Raw genomic sequence first — 12,823 nt, 5'->3', positions numbered from 1 at the left:
TTTAAATGGGAATCTGGTACGAATCACCATGCCCGCATGGGGGCACTAACTTCTGTACTGCTTTTCTTTTACTGTCTTGGGAGGGAGTGGTAACAAGCAATTCTGAACTTCTATGTAGTCCTTCCTACCATAATGCTCAATCTATTGGTCAGAAAACCAAAATGAAGATTGCTTCAATTATTAAAATATATTTATTCTTACTACATATCTGGGGCTGGAGAAATAACCAGTGTGGGTCTCTCTGGGCTCACTGTTAGCTAGACTCTGGCCAGGACTCCATCTGTCACTTGACTTTCTTAGGCCCCCTATTTAACCAATAAATAGCCACCGGAGAAGGATTAGGGCAGTGATTTCCTAACTTGCTCACTGGAATTACCTGGGGAGCTTTAAAAATACAAGTGCCTGGTCTCACCCACAGAACTTATATGAGTTAATTGGCTTGGGGTGTGCCCTTGGCTTTAGAATTCTAAGGTCTTCTTATGTGCAGACAAGTTTGGAAACAAGTGGGTTAGGGGAAGATTCATGGTTATACCACTGTGGCTGCATTGCAGGTTCCTCCTCTAAAGGACCAAATCTCTCCCGATCATCAGGAAGTACCAATTTAACTGTAATAACACAAGTTAGTCTACATCTCAGAATTTTTCCACCTAAATATGTCAAGCAGCACCTTAATAGGTTAATCTTTTATTTCCAGGGACCTCAAGATCATTTAGTATCCATTACTACTTTTCCCTGTGGGTCAAAACACTCTTGTTCACATTTTCGTTTTTGGCTTATTATGGTAATTGTGCCCACCTTGTCTCTGACGGTTGTACGCTATCATATGATCTCTACCACTTTAGACTTCTTTATTCCCACTGAGATCAGGAAACTCAATTCTACCACAGCTTTCATCACCATCATTTTTGCAAACAAAGGAGAGCCACTTCAGAGCTCTTTGGGAATGCTGGTGCTCCCATCACCAATGCTTTTTTTTTTTTTCGTACGCGGGCCTCTCACTGTCTTGGGCTCTCCCGTTGCGGAGCACAGGCTCCAGACGCGCAGGCTCAGCGGCCATGGCTCACGGACCCAGCCGCTCCGCGGCATGTGGGACCTTCCCAGACCAGGGCACGAACCCGTGTCCCCTGCATCGGCTGGCGGACTCTCAACCACTGCGCCACCAGGGAAGCCCCACCAATGCATTTTTTAATGACTTGGTGAAAGCTGAGGAGCCACTGTACTCCTTCCTCTATGGTATGCCAGGGGATTTCTGATATTCTGAAATTATTATTTCAAATTTTATTTGTAGGCCGTTTATTTTTATTTTTTATTTTGGGAGCCATTTATTATTTGTAGGCAGTTACTGAGTCCAAGGCTCATCCTAGCAAACTATTAATGCCAACATATTAAATCTTAATTCTCAGGTAAGTTTGCCTTGATTACACCTTATGTCTACTTTCCCTCGGTGTAACACCCTTAGAACCCACTTCTATATATACTCCCCAGGTTCCTGCTGGTCAAAACGACAAGGTCTTAAACTCCTCTGTAGGTAGTCTCTTGCCAGAGCAGGATGCATACTTCCCTGATGGGGAGGCTATGTTGGGATGGAACTGGGAGGTGGTGAGGGTAAATTCTGAGGACAATAGGAATCAACTTATAAGAGAGCTGCCCCAAATGTAGTCACTGAAAGCCTCTATGCAGAGGAGGCTGGTTTCTTCTGAGAGCAAAGGAAGTTCAGGGGAATATGAAGGTTCAGAGTTCTCAGCTTCTTTCTTGTCTGCCCAACTATCCCCATTCTGTGTCTCAGGACCCACTCCTTTCCCATCAATGCTAACCTTAGTGTAAGAAAACTGGAAGAACTGAGCATTTAATTAGTACTACGAATCTACCTTATCTGCCCACTGATTACAGAAGATGAAGGACTCCTTCAAAGCTACAGTGGAGGAGTTCTGATCCCCTACAAGCATTCTTAACTATATATTAATAGTTTTCATATTTTTCTTTTTCCTATGTACAATGTGTTTAGGACCATAAGAGAAGCCTGGTGGGTTCAGAATCTTTATAATTACTATGATTACCATGGTGATACTTTCTCTCCCCTCCCCTCCATCTTCACTCCATCCCATGCTATTAATGGTCATCACAACAGTACTGTAAGCCATGGATTATAACCTGTGGTCCCTGTACCTATAGCAATGAGGTTATCCTTGTGATTGATTTTACATATGTGTGTGTATGTGTGCATATAAGCCAATCCCAGAAGCCCATTGTGAGGATCCATTTCCTGTGATAACTCCTGGTACCAATTAATCTATCAATTAGGGTTATAAAAAGAAATAGAAAGCACACTCAAAATAAGAAAGGAAAAGATTGGTAAAATATATTAAACTTAAGAACTTTTTTCCAAAAGATGCTATTAAGGAAATGAAAAGACAAACCATGTTATGGGGAAGGATATTTGGTGCACATATATTTGACCAAGAACTCATATCCAGAGTACATAAAGAAGTCCTAAAGTTCAATAAGGAAAAGAATGACAACCCAACAGAAATATGGATAAGTGACTTGAACAAGCACTTAAAAAAAAAGAGGATCCCCAAATGGCAAATAATGTAAGATGGTGTTCAAGCTCAATAGACATCAGGTAAATGCAAATTAATGCCAAATGAGATACCACTACACACCTATCAGAATGGCTTAAAAAAAAAACAAAACTGACAATACTAAGTGTTGCCTAGGGTGTGGAGAACATGAAACTTTCATATACTGCTGGGGAGGATATAAAAAACATAAACTTTGGAAAACTGTCATTCTTTACAGTTTGAATCTACCTCAATGACCAAGGAATTTTAACCCTATGTACTCTCTCAGTAGAAATGTCTGCCCACGTACACCAAGTGACATATGAAAGAATGCTTGTGGTACCATTATTTGTTAGTAGCCCCAAAGTAGAAAAAACCCAAATAGCTACAACAGAATGGATATATTTATTTTATCCACATAATGGAATATAGCAATGAATATGAACAAACTACTTCTACAAACAACAGATGAATCTTACAAATATAATGGTGAAATGCATATTTAATCTCTTTCATGTATGATTCAAAGCCAGGCAAAACTAATCTATGGTTAGAAATTAGAATGAGTGGTTACATTTGGGGAGGATGGGCAGGATTGTTACTGGGAGGTCACATAAGAGGTTTCCATGTAACTGGTGATATTCTATTTCCTGGGTGATGGATAGAGGGATATTTTTACTTTATGATAGATACTTCATTTATTTCTGCAGTATGCTGTATTTCAGTTTTTTAAAAGGGTGGTCCTAATAAGATTAGGAACTACTGGTTATGCCTACTTGCCCTTCTCCATCAATTCAAACACTTCTTCCTTCAACGCCCAGTTCAGATTCCACAACTTACTTGAAGCCCAACAACTTCAGCTAGAAAGGACTTATCTTTCTGCTTGGTTTTCATTACATTTCCTGGGAGACAGTATAATACAGTAGAAGTGGTACAGGCTAAGGGGCTTGGGCTTTAATCTGTAAGGCAATAATAAGCAAGAGAGTGATGTGGTCATATTTGTATCTGCTCACCATGAATTTAACTCATTATAACAGTACTTATTTACATTTCTTTGAATATGCAAACAAAAATTTACATACACATATAAGTGTAAAAATGTCATGTTAGACTGTTACAATATTTGCTCCCAATGAATCATGCCTCCTTTGTTTATGCCTTTTTGCAATGTGCCTTTGCCACCTTAACTAACAAAAGGTAGTTTATTTCCCCATTTCTTGAATCTAGGCTAGCCTTGGGACTTGTTTTGACCACAGAATGCAGTAGCTGTGACTATGCAACTTCTTTGGATGAGGTTTAGAAAGGTTTTACAGTTCCTTTTTCACCTTTTGGAACACTGCCCTGGGCCACTATGCTGTGAATAAGTCTGGGATGAAAGACCATGTGAAGGGAGCCATGTGAATGAGCCCAGAGAAAACCAACAGAAAAACTTTCTAGCCAAAACACAGCATGGTGAGAAATAATAAATCATTATTGTCTTAAGCCATTAAATTTTGTGGTTGATTTGTAATGCAGGAATAATCTAGTCTATTATGGCAGAGATTGCTATTGTCTCTCAGTGTCCCTTCTTCTCCCTCATCCTTTAGTATTAGAACCCCCAAGTTTTGGCTTGGTACATTGCTACACAGGCAAGGACTATATTTCCTAGCTTCCCTTGGAGGTCTGGCCATGTGACTACATTTTGGCCCATGGGCTATAAGTGGAAATGATGGCTGCAAATTCTGTGACATGCCCTTAAAAAGAAGAGGTATACTGTTTTTCCATTTCCCATTCCCAGATACATCTTGGCAGGAGCTGGAACAACCACCTTAGGCCATGAAATAGAAGCCGCATATTGAGTATAGCTGATTAACAAGCCTGGATCCCTGACACCTGAGGCTGCTGTATCAATCTTGAACTGATTATTTCTGGACTGTTACGGAACAGAAAAAAAAAACCTTCCATCTTATTTAAGTCATTATTATTTCGGCCTTAAAGCAACCAAACCTATATCCCAAGTAATATGTATTTTCCATTATTCCCCCCATATAGTTATATACAAATACTCATGTGTGTATATATACATCTACAAATATAAATATTTTGAGTGTAAACAGGCACAAACACAAATATGCAAACCATTTATGTGTGTTGATGATTATGTTTTATAGACTGGGATCATATTATACACACTTTTCTTCATCTTGTTTTTTTCTCATTTAAGCAGTAGTGTTGGATTGGCCAAAAAGCTCCTTCAGCTTTTAAGTAAAAATAAAAGACACATTTTTCATTTTTACCAAGAACTTTATTGAACAACGTATTCACCGTTTTGTTCCACTAACTTCTGCCATTTTTCAGGCAACTTCATAATTCCATCTTCCCAAAACTTTTTATGTTTTTGAGCAAAGAACTGTTCCATAGGCCTTTTACAGTCTTCCAGGGAACTGAAATTTTTTCCATTAAGAGAATTTTGTAAAGACCGAAATAAATGGAAATCCGAAGGTGCAATATCTGGTGAATATGGCGGATGAATCAGAACTTCCCAGCCAAGCTAGAACAGTTTTTGCCTGGTCATCAAAGAAACATGCGGTCTTGCTGATGGAAGGTTATGCGTTTTCTGTTGACTAATTCTGGACGCTTTTCGTCAAGTGCTGCTTTCAGTTGGTCTAACTGGAGGCTGTACTTGTTGGAATTAATCGTTTGGTTTTCCAGAAGAAGCTTATAATAGAAGACTACCTTTCAATCCCACCATATACACACATCACCTTCTCTGGATGAAGACCCGCCTTTGGTGTGGTTCATTTCACTTGCCCCACGATCTCTTCCATTCCACATTATTGTACAGTATCCACTTTTCATCACCCATCACAATTTGTTTTAAAAACGGAACATTTTTGTAATGTTTCAGTGGAGAATCACATGCGGAAATACGGTCGAGAAGATTTTTTTCACTTAACTTATGTGGAACCCAAACATCAAAGCGATTAACATAACCAAACTGGTGCACATGATTTTCAACGCTTGATTTGGATATTTTGAGTATGTCGGCTATTTCCCTCTAGCAATATCGTTGACTGTTCTCAATTAATGTCTAGATTTGACTGCTATCAACTTCAACTGATGTACCCAACCATGGAGCATCATCCAGTGAGAAATCTCCAGCACAAAAGTTCGCAAACCACTTTTGACATGTTCGATCAGTCCCAGCACCTTCTCCATACACTGCACAAATCTTTTTTTTCATTTCAGTTGCGTTTTTACCTTTCTTGAAATAATAAAGCATAATATGCTGAAAATGTTGTTTTCTTCCATCTTCAATATTAAAATGGCTACATAAAAATTCATCAATTTTGGGACTTGCCTGGTGGCACAGTGGTTAAGACTCTGCATTCCCAATGCAGGGGACTGGAGTTCAATCCCTGGTCAGGGAACCAGATCCCACATGCATGCTGCAACTAAGAGTTCACATGCCACAACTAAGGAGCCCATCTGCCACAACTAAGGACCTGGCGAGCTGCAACTAAGAAGCCTGCCTGCTGCAACTAAGGAGCCCACGTGCTGCAACTAAGGAGCCCACCACAACTAAGACCCAGTGCAACCAAATAAATATTTTTTAAAAATTCACCAATTTTGATAAGTTTTTTTAAATGCACACTGATATGACAGCTGTCACATACAATCTAACAAAATTGTTTTGAATGAAGTTAAAGACAACTAAGCGCTATTAGAGCTGTCTTACAGAAAAAATCGAATCAACTTTTTGGCTAACCCAATATCTTGTGGAAATCACAATTCAACTCATACTGCTTTAATTTATTCCTTTCCATAAGATACAAAAACTGTAATTAATTCAACCATTTTCCTATTAATGAGCTTTCATTTTGTTACTTGTTTTTTGATACTATGGATGATACTACAGTGAATATTCTCACAGATAGACCCTTACGTAGTATTTTATACCTATAGGACAGATTCGCAAGAATGATGTAGCTAGGACAAAAGATATTTGTAGTTTAAAACATTTTAACACAGGTTGCCAGACTGTTTTGCAAATAGGTTGAAAAAGTTCACATTTATACCAGCAATATATAATACCCTTTTAGTTGGATCCCTACTGGCAACAGGTGCTATTGGTCATTTAACATTTTGCCCATTCTGAAAAGATGTCTCACTTCACTTGTAACAGGAGAAATGCATAATACTACACTAAGATTAAACATTTTCACTTATCAGTCCCCAATCCAAAAGTTTGATAACATACTCTAATGACAATGCTGTGGGGTCACTCTTCCATGTTGTTTATATAACACAGGGAAATCTGGCAATATCTATCAAAATCCCACACACATTACATACCCTTTGATCCAGCAATCTTATTTCTGTGAAATCTTGAACATGTGAGACAAAATTATAAACAGTATTATTCATTACTATACTGTTTTCAAAAGCAAAAGACTGAAATCAATGCAAATATCCATCATAAGGGCTGGTAAAATAAATTCTGGTATTCTTGTAGTGAAATACAATGCAGCTGTTAAAGGATAAGAACTCTCATTATGGAGCTACTTACATAACTCTGAGTTGTGGAACACAGTGCATTATTATAACCTTTGCTTTTTTTCTTTTTTTTAAGGAGAATAAAATAAACTCATATTTGTATAAAAAAGCTCTGGGAAATACTAGAGAAACTAATCAAAGTGGTTGTGAGACGAGTGGTGTTGGCATGGGAAATGGGTGGATGGCAGATATGTGGGGGAAACTTCAACTCAAAACATAAATACCTATCCACCTATCTAGATACACAAACACACATTACATTTGAATGAATTGCTCCTCAAAAGGAAAAGAAAAAGAAAAATAGTTCCAGTAGAGTGAATTCCCCAGTTTCCTTTATGTGATTTTTGTCAAGTCAATTTAACTATCTGATCCTCTTTCTTCAACTGTAAAACAGGGATAAGATCTGCTTCACAATGCTTTGGTGAGCACTAGATTAGCTCTGTCACTTAATAAACTGACACTTAATAAATGTTAGTTGAATTTAAAAAAAAAAGGTTTGCCAATCTGTTACATAGGCCTAATTGGCATCTCATTATTTTAGTTTGCAGTTTCCTGATTTCTTCTCTTGTTTCTTTCTTTTTGGCGGTACGCGGGCCTCTCACTCTTGTGGCCTCTCCCATTGTGGAGCACAGGCTCCGGACGCGCAGGCCCAGCAGCCATGGCTCACGGGCCCAGCCGCTCCGCGGCATGTGGGATCATCCCGGACCGGGGCACAAACCCGCGTCCCCCGCATCAGCAGGCGAACTCTCAACCACTGCACCACCAGGGAAGCCCATGATTTCTTCTGACTTTGCGCATCTTTTCACATTTGGATTTACCATTTGCTGAGTTCGTATTCTTTGCCCACCCATTTTTCTGTAGAATTGCTTGCTCCCTTTTTCTTTTTAATATCTTTTTTTTTTGGAATTTACAAAGTGGTCCCATACTGTGTATATCTTTTCTTTTCTTTTTTTGGCTGCATTGGGTCTTTGTTGCTGCACACGGGCTTTCTCTAGTTGTGGCGAGAGGAGGCTACTCTTCGTTGTGTGTGGGCTTCTCATGCGGTGCCTTATCTTGTTGCGGAGCACGGGCTTCAGTAGTTGCAGCATACGGGCTCAGTAGTTGCAGCACGTGGGCCCTAGAGCATGCCGGCTCAGTAGTTGTGGCTTGCGGGCTCTAGAGCACAGGCACAGTAGTTGTGGCACACGGGCTTAGTTGCTCCGCGGCATGTGGGATTTTACTGGACCAGGGGTCAAACCTGTGTGCCCTGCATTGGCAGGCGGATTCTTAACCTCTGAGCCACCAGGGAAGTCCCTGCTTGTTCCCTTGATGTGAATTTCTAAGAGCTCTTTTAATATTACAGATGTTAAACTTCACTGTACATATTTTTCTAAATATATTATATACCTATTAACTTTAACTATGTTTATATTTTTGCATACAAGTTATTTCTTACACTGATAAATGTCTCTTTTAGAAGAATGTGTATTCTGCTGTTGTTGGGTTAAGTATTCTATAAATGTCAATTAGATCCAGTTGACTGATGGTACTACAGAGTTCAACTATATCCTCACAGATTTTCTGCCTGCTAGATCTATTGATTACTGAAAGAGGGGTGATGAAGTCTCCAGCTATAATAGTGGATTTGTTTATTTCTCCTTGAAGTTCTGTCAGTTTTTGCCTTAGCTGTCTTAAGGCTCTGTCGTTAGACATACACACATTAAAGGTTGCTGCATCTTTTTGGAGCATTGACTTCTTTATTATGTAATGACCTTTCCTATCACTGATAATTTTCCTTGTTCTGAAGTCCGTTTTGTCTGCATATAGCAACTACACTTTCCTTTGATGAGCATTAGCATAGTAGATCTTTCTCCATTCTTTTACTTTTAACCTATTTGTGTCTTTATATTTAAAGTGGGTTTCTTATGTACGGTTCCTGAGAAAATAGAGATCTAGTAAGGGATGCTGGCTTCCTCCCTCCAAATTAACCCTGGGTAGGTACAGAAAGGAAGTAAGGGCTTGAGGAATAAAATCAAAAACTGTGAAGAAACCCTAGTTAGGGTCAGAAGTTTTTAAGTATTGTTCCTGCCACTCCCCCACTGATCATCCCACTTTGGGACAATCAGTTCCAGACAACTGATTACTACACAAATCATCAGCAACAGATCAGGCTTCCCGGCGTAGAATAATGTCTGTTAAAGTGAGCTGCTGATGAAAAAGAGTGTGGGCTGACCAGATATTCTAGAGCGGTGGACAGTCACTCCACCATTCCTTCCCCAAACCTCCAGGGTTTTGGTGGATTACAACAGCCTTCTGCTGTTGAATTACGAATTTCAAGGCAAATCTTTACTAAAGGAGTTGTCCAGTGAAACAGGAACCAACAGAGATAGAGCACTATACTCTTCTGTGGTGCCTGGAGCCTTCCGCTCTCTATTCCTTCAACTTGTGGGAAGGGGTAAAACTAGGGTCTACCCTTTTGCTTATCCTCCACATCCATTATGAGAGAGAGCAGTAGAGAACATGAGCCTGTGAACCAAAATATCTAGACACCTGAGGAGTATGATCACCATATGACACAACAAATTAAACAACATATACCAACTGAAACAGAATTATAGGAACAGATATTTAATTTTAAAAAACAATTCAAATTTAATAGTTTAAAAACAATCCAATTATTCATTCAAAAGATTTTTATTGTGCACCTATGAACTGTCAGGCACTGAGGATTCATCAGTGAACAAGACAGGCAAAAATCTTTGTGTACTTTCTAGTGGTGCAAAGTGGCCTGGGGCACAGAGACAAAAACATACAAACACCTAAATATCTAACTAACCATTAAACCATTTTAGAAGGTAATAATTGCTTATAAAAATAAAGCAGGTAAAGCAGATTGGAACTGCTTAAAAGGGTGAATAAAAATAGTGACCCTAATTTTAAAACGAAACTGAGCCTAAGACAGGAGTCAAGAAGATGCTGAGTGGGAGGTTACTAATGTGTGAAGAAGGAACAAGAAATCATAAAACGGTCATAAGAGAATATTAGGTATAAAAATATGAGTTTATGGGCTTCCCTGGTGGTGCAGCGGTTGAGAGTCCGCCTGCCGATGCAGGGGACACAGGTTCGTGCCCCAGTCCGGGAAGATCCCACATGCCGCGGAGCGGCTGGGCCCATGAGCCATGGCCGCTGAGCCTGCTCGTCCAGAGCCTGTGCTCCGCAATGGGAGAGGCCACAACAGTGAGAGGCCCGCGTACCGCAAAAGATAAATAAATAAATAATTTAAAATTATAAAATAATATTGTACATGGTAAGAAATTTAAATAAAAGTAGAAAGTTAAAGACCTCATTAACTCTTCCTTTCCATAGAAGTAATCATTTTTCTGTGTCTCCTTCCAGAAATGTCCTATGCATAATCAAATGTGTGAATGTGTATAGTTTTAAAAATCTATAAATAGGATTTTATACAAATTTTCTGCAACTTGCTTTTTTTCACATTTATGGATCTACTTTAGAGATACAGGTTTTAAAGGACAGTAAAAATCTCATTTAAAAGGCAAAATTATAGTGATAATAAAAAGATCAGTGGTTGCCAGGGGTGTGGGATGGGAGGGGCAGGGATGAATAGGTAGAACGCAGGGCATTTTTAGGGCAATTAAACTATTCTGTTATGACACAACGTTAGATACGTGAAACTATGCATTTGTCAAAACCTACAGAACTGTATGACACAAAGAGTGAACCCTAAAATGTAAACTATGGACTTTAATAGTAATGAATCAATATTGGTTTATCAACTGTAACAAATGTGCCACACTAATGCGAGACATAAATAATAGGAGAAACTGGGTGTGTACGTGTATGTGAAGTGTCATACAGAAATTCTCTGTATTTTCTGCCCAATTTTTCTACAAACCTAGAACTGCTCTAAAAAATAAAGTCTATTAAAAAAAAAACCAAAAAACCTTCATTTAGGAAAACTATTTTTAAAGCTTTGCATAGAGTATTTTAGAGTTGGAGGCTCAAAGTCAAATATTGGGCAGGTTGTTGCTACGGTCCAGGCATAAAATGATTAGTGCTAGGCTTCCCTGGTGGCGCAGTGGTTAAGAATCTGCCTGCCAATGCAGGGGACACAGGTTCAAGCCCTGGTCTGGGAAGATCCCACATGCCGCGGAGCAACTAAGCCCGTGCGCCACAACTACTGAGCCTGTGCTCTAGAGCCTGCCAGCCACAACTACTGAGCCCGTGAGCCACATATACTGAAGCCTGCACACCTAGAGCCTGTGCTCCACAACAAGAGAAGCCACCACAATAAGAAGCCCCCACACGGCAACTAAGAGTAGCCCCGACTTGCCGCAACTAGAGAAAGCCTGTGCGCAGCAACAAAGACCCAATGCAATCAAAAATTAAAAATTGTAAATAAAATAAATTTTAAAAAATGATTAGTGCTAAGGTAGCAAATGAAATTAGTTTGAACTATTAGATTTGCTAATACCTAAGAAAATTGCACCTCAGAAAATCTTAAGTGGAATTTAAAATTTCTGATTTAAAGAAGTAATATGTCAAAAATAGTATGTTAACCAGGAGTAGGAAAAAAAAATGCTTAAGAATTAAGTGGACAAAAGAGAGATGTGGCTGAAAAGATGCGAATAGCCATAAATGACATGTTAAACATTTTTTAAGTTAACATGACATGGAGGAACCAGGAAATTATCCATCTAATATACTTGGTGTGGCTTATGTACTTAAACTGTTTACTTCCAGATTTTTACAACCTACATATTTTCTAAACATAACAGTCATTAACAAGATATATTGGGTGCACTCAATCTGAATAGTGTTATTCTATATAAAATGCAGCTATCTTTGAGTTTACAAGCTCAAAGGCAAATATAAATTCAAAAGTTAGATAATATAAAGCAACATATTATTAAACGCACAGTGGTATCACAAAGCATATCAGATTCCTGTTTTCTTTAGTTCCTAGTTCATCAGCACTTGGAGTAGGCTAGTTCCATAAACTCCTGAGGTAAATAAGATTCTACCTTATTTTTTTAATGATTATATATCAAGATTACAGTAAGCGTGGAATTTCTAAGACAAAAAAGGTGGCTTCCGAAAAAGAAAAAGAAGCTTCAAAGATCTACATAGAATTAAGCTCTTTATTACGTATGTATACATAAATTTTGTATCTATTTACTTTTTAACTATAATCTTTTTCTAGTCAGTGACTACAAAAGTGGCATCTCAATACACACTCATAGAAATTACAGAATAGAAAGGTTTTTTCCAAGTTCACTCTATTCTACCAAGTGTCTCTAGGAATTTTCTATTAGGCAATTCTATATACTGCTTGTTTTTAGCACCACAAGCATTATGGAAGAAGACTTTTAAATAGTTTTACCATTTGTTATTAATTTAAAGATACCAAATTTGTTTCTCTAGTTTTGCTTTTATTTCCAGTTTGCTGCATTTCCTCTTAACACTGTGGGTAAGGTGGGCAGTTAAAATGTGGTTCCTCAAAAACAAAAGGGAAGTATAGTATAAGAACACCAAAATCAAAATCCTCTTTTTAAAAAAGTTTTGTTTATCCCTTTAAAAATGTCTGAACACATAAACTGACAGATTTAATAGAAATCCTTTTTAAAAATTTGCTTAGTTTCTCACATAATAATCATTAATTTAACCCCAAACTTAAATCATTAATTTGAGCCCAGGAGGGTAAGTCTCCTCTCAATTTGTTCAAACAT

At 38.4% G+C, this 12,823-nt stretch overlaps 1 long non-coding RNA gene across 2 annotated transcripts in view; it reads right to left on the bottom strand.

Moving 5' to 3' along the window:
- LOC309960901 overlaps nucleotides 1–12,823 on the bottom strand; it is a 35,784-nt gene that overhangs the window by 17,762 nt on the left and 5,199 nt on the right. The gene's annotated exons all lie outside the window — the stretch shown is intronic.

Source organism: Leucopleurus acutus (genome assembly GCF_964270905.1).
Source record: "Leucopleurus acutus genome assembly, chromosome: 4".
Taxonomy (NCBI): domain Eukaryota; kingdom Metazoa; phylum Chordata; class Mammalia; order Artiodactyla; family Delphinidae; genus Leucopleurus; species Leucopleurus acutus.
The sequence above is the reverse complement of the archived record's forward strand: the minus strand, read 5'-3'. Positions and strand labels throughout refer to the sequence as shown.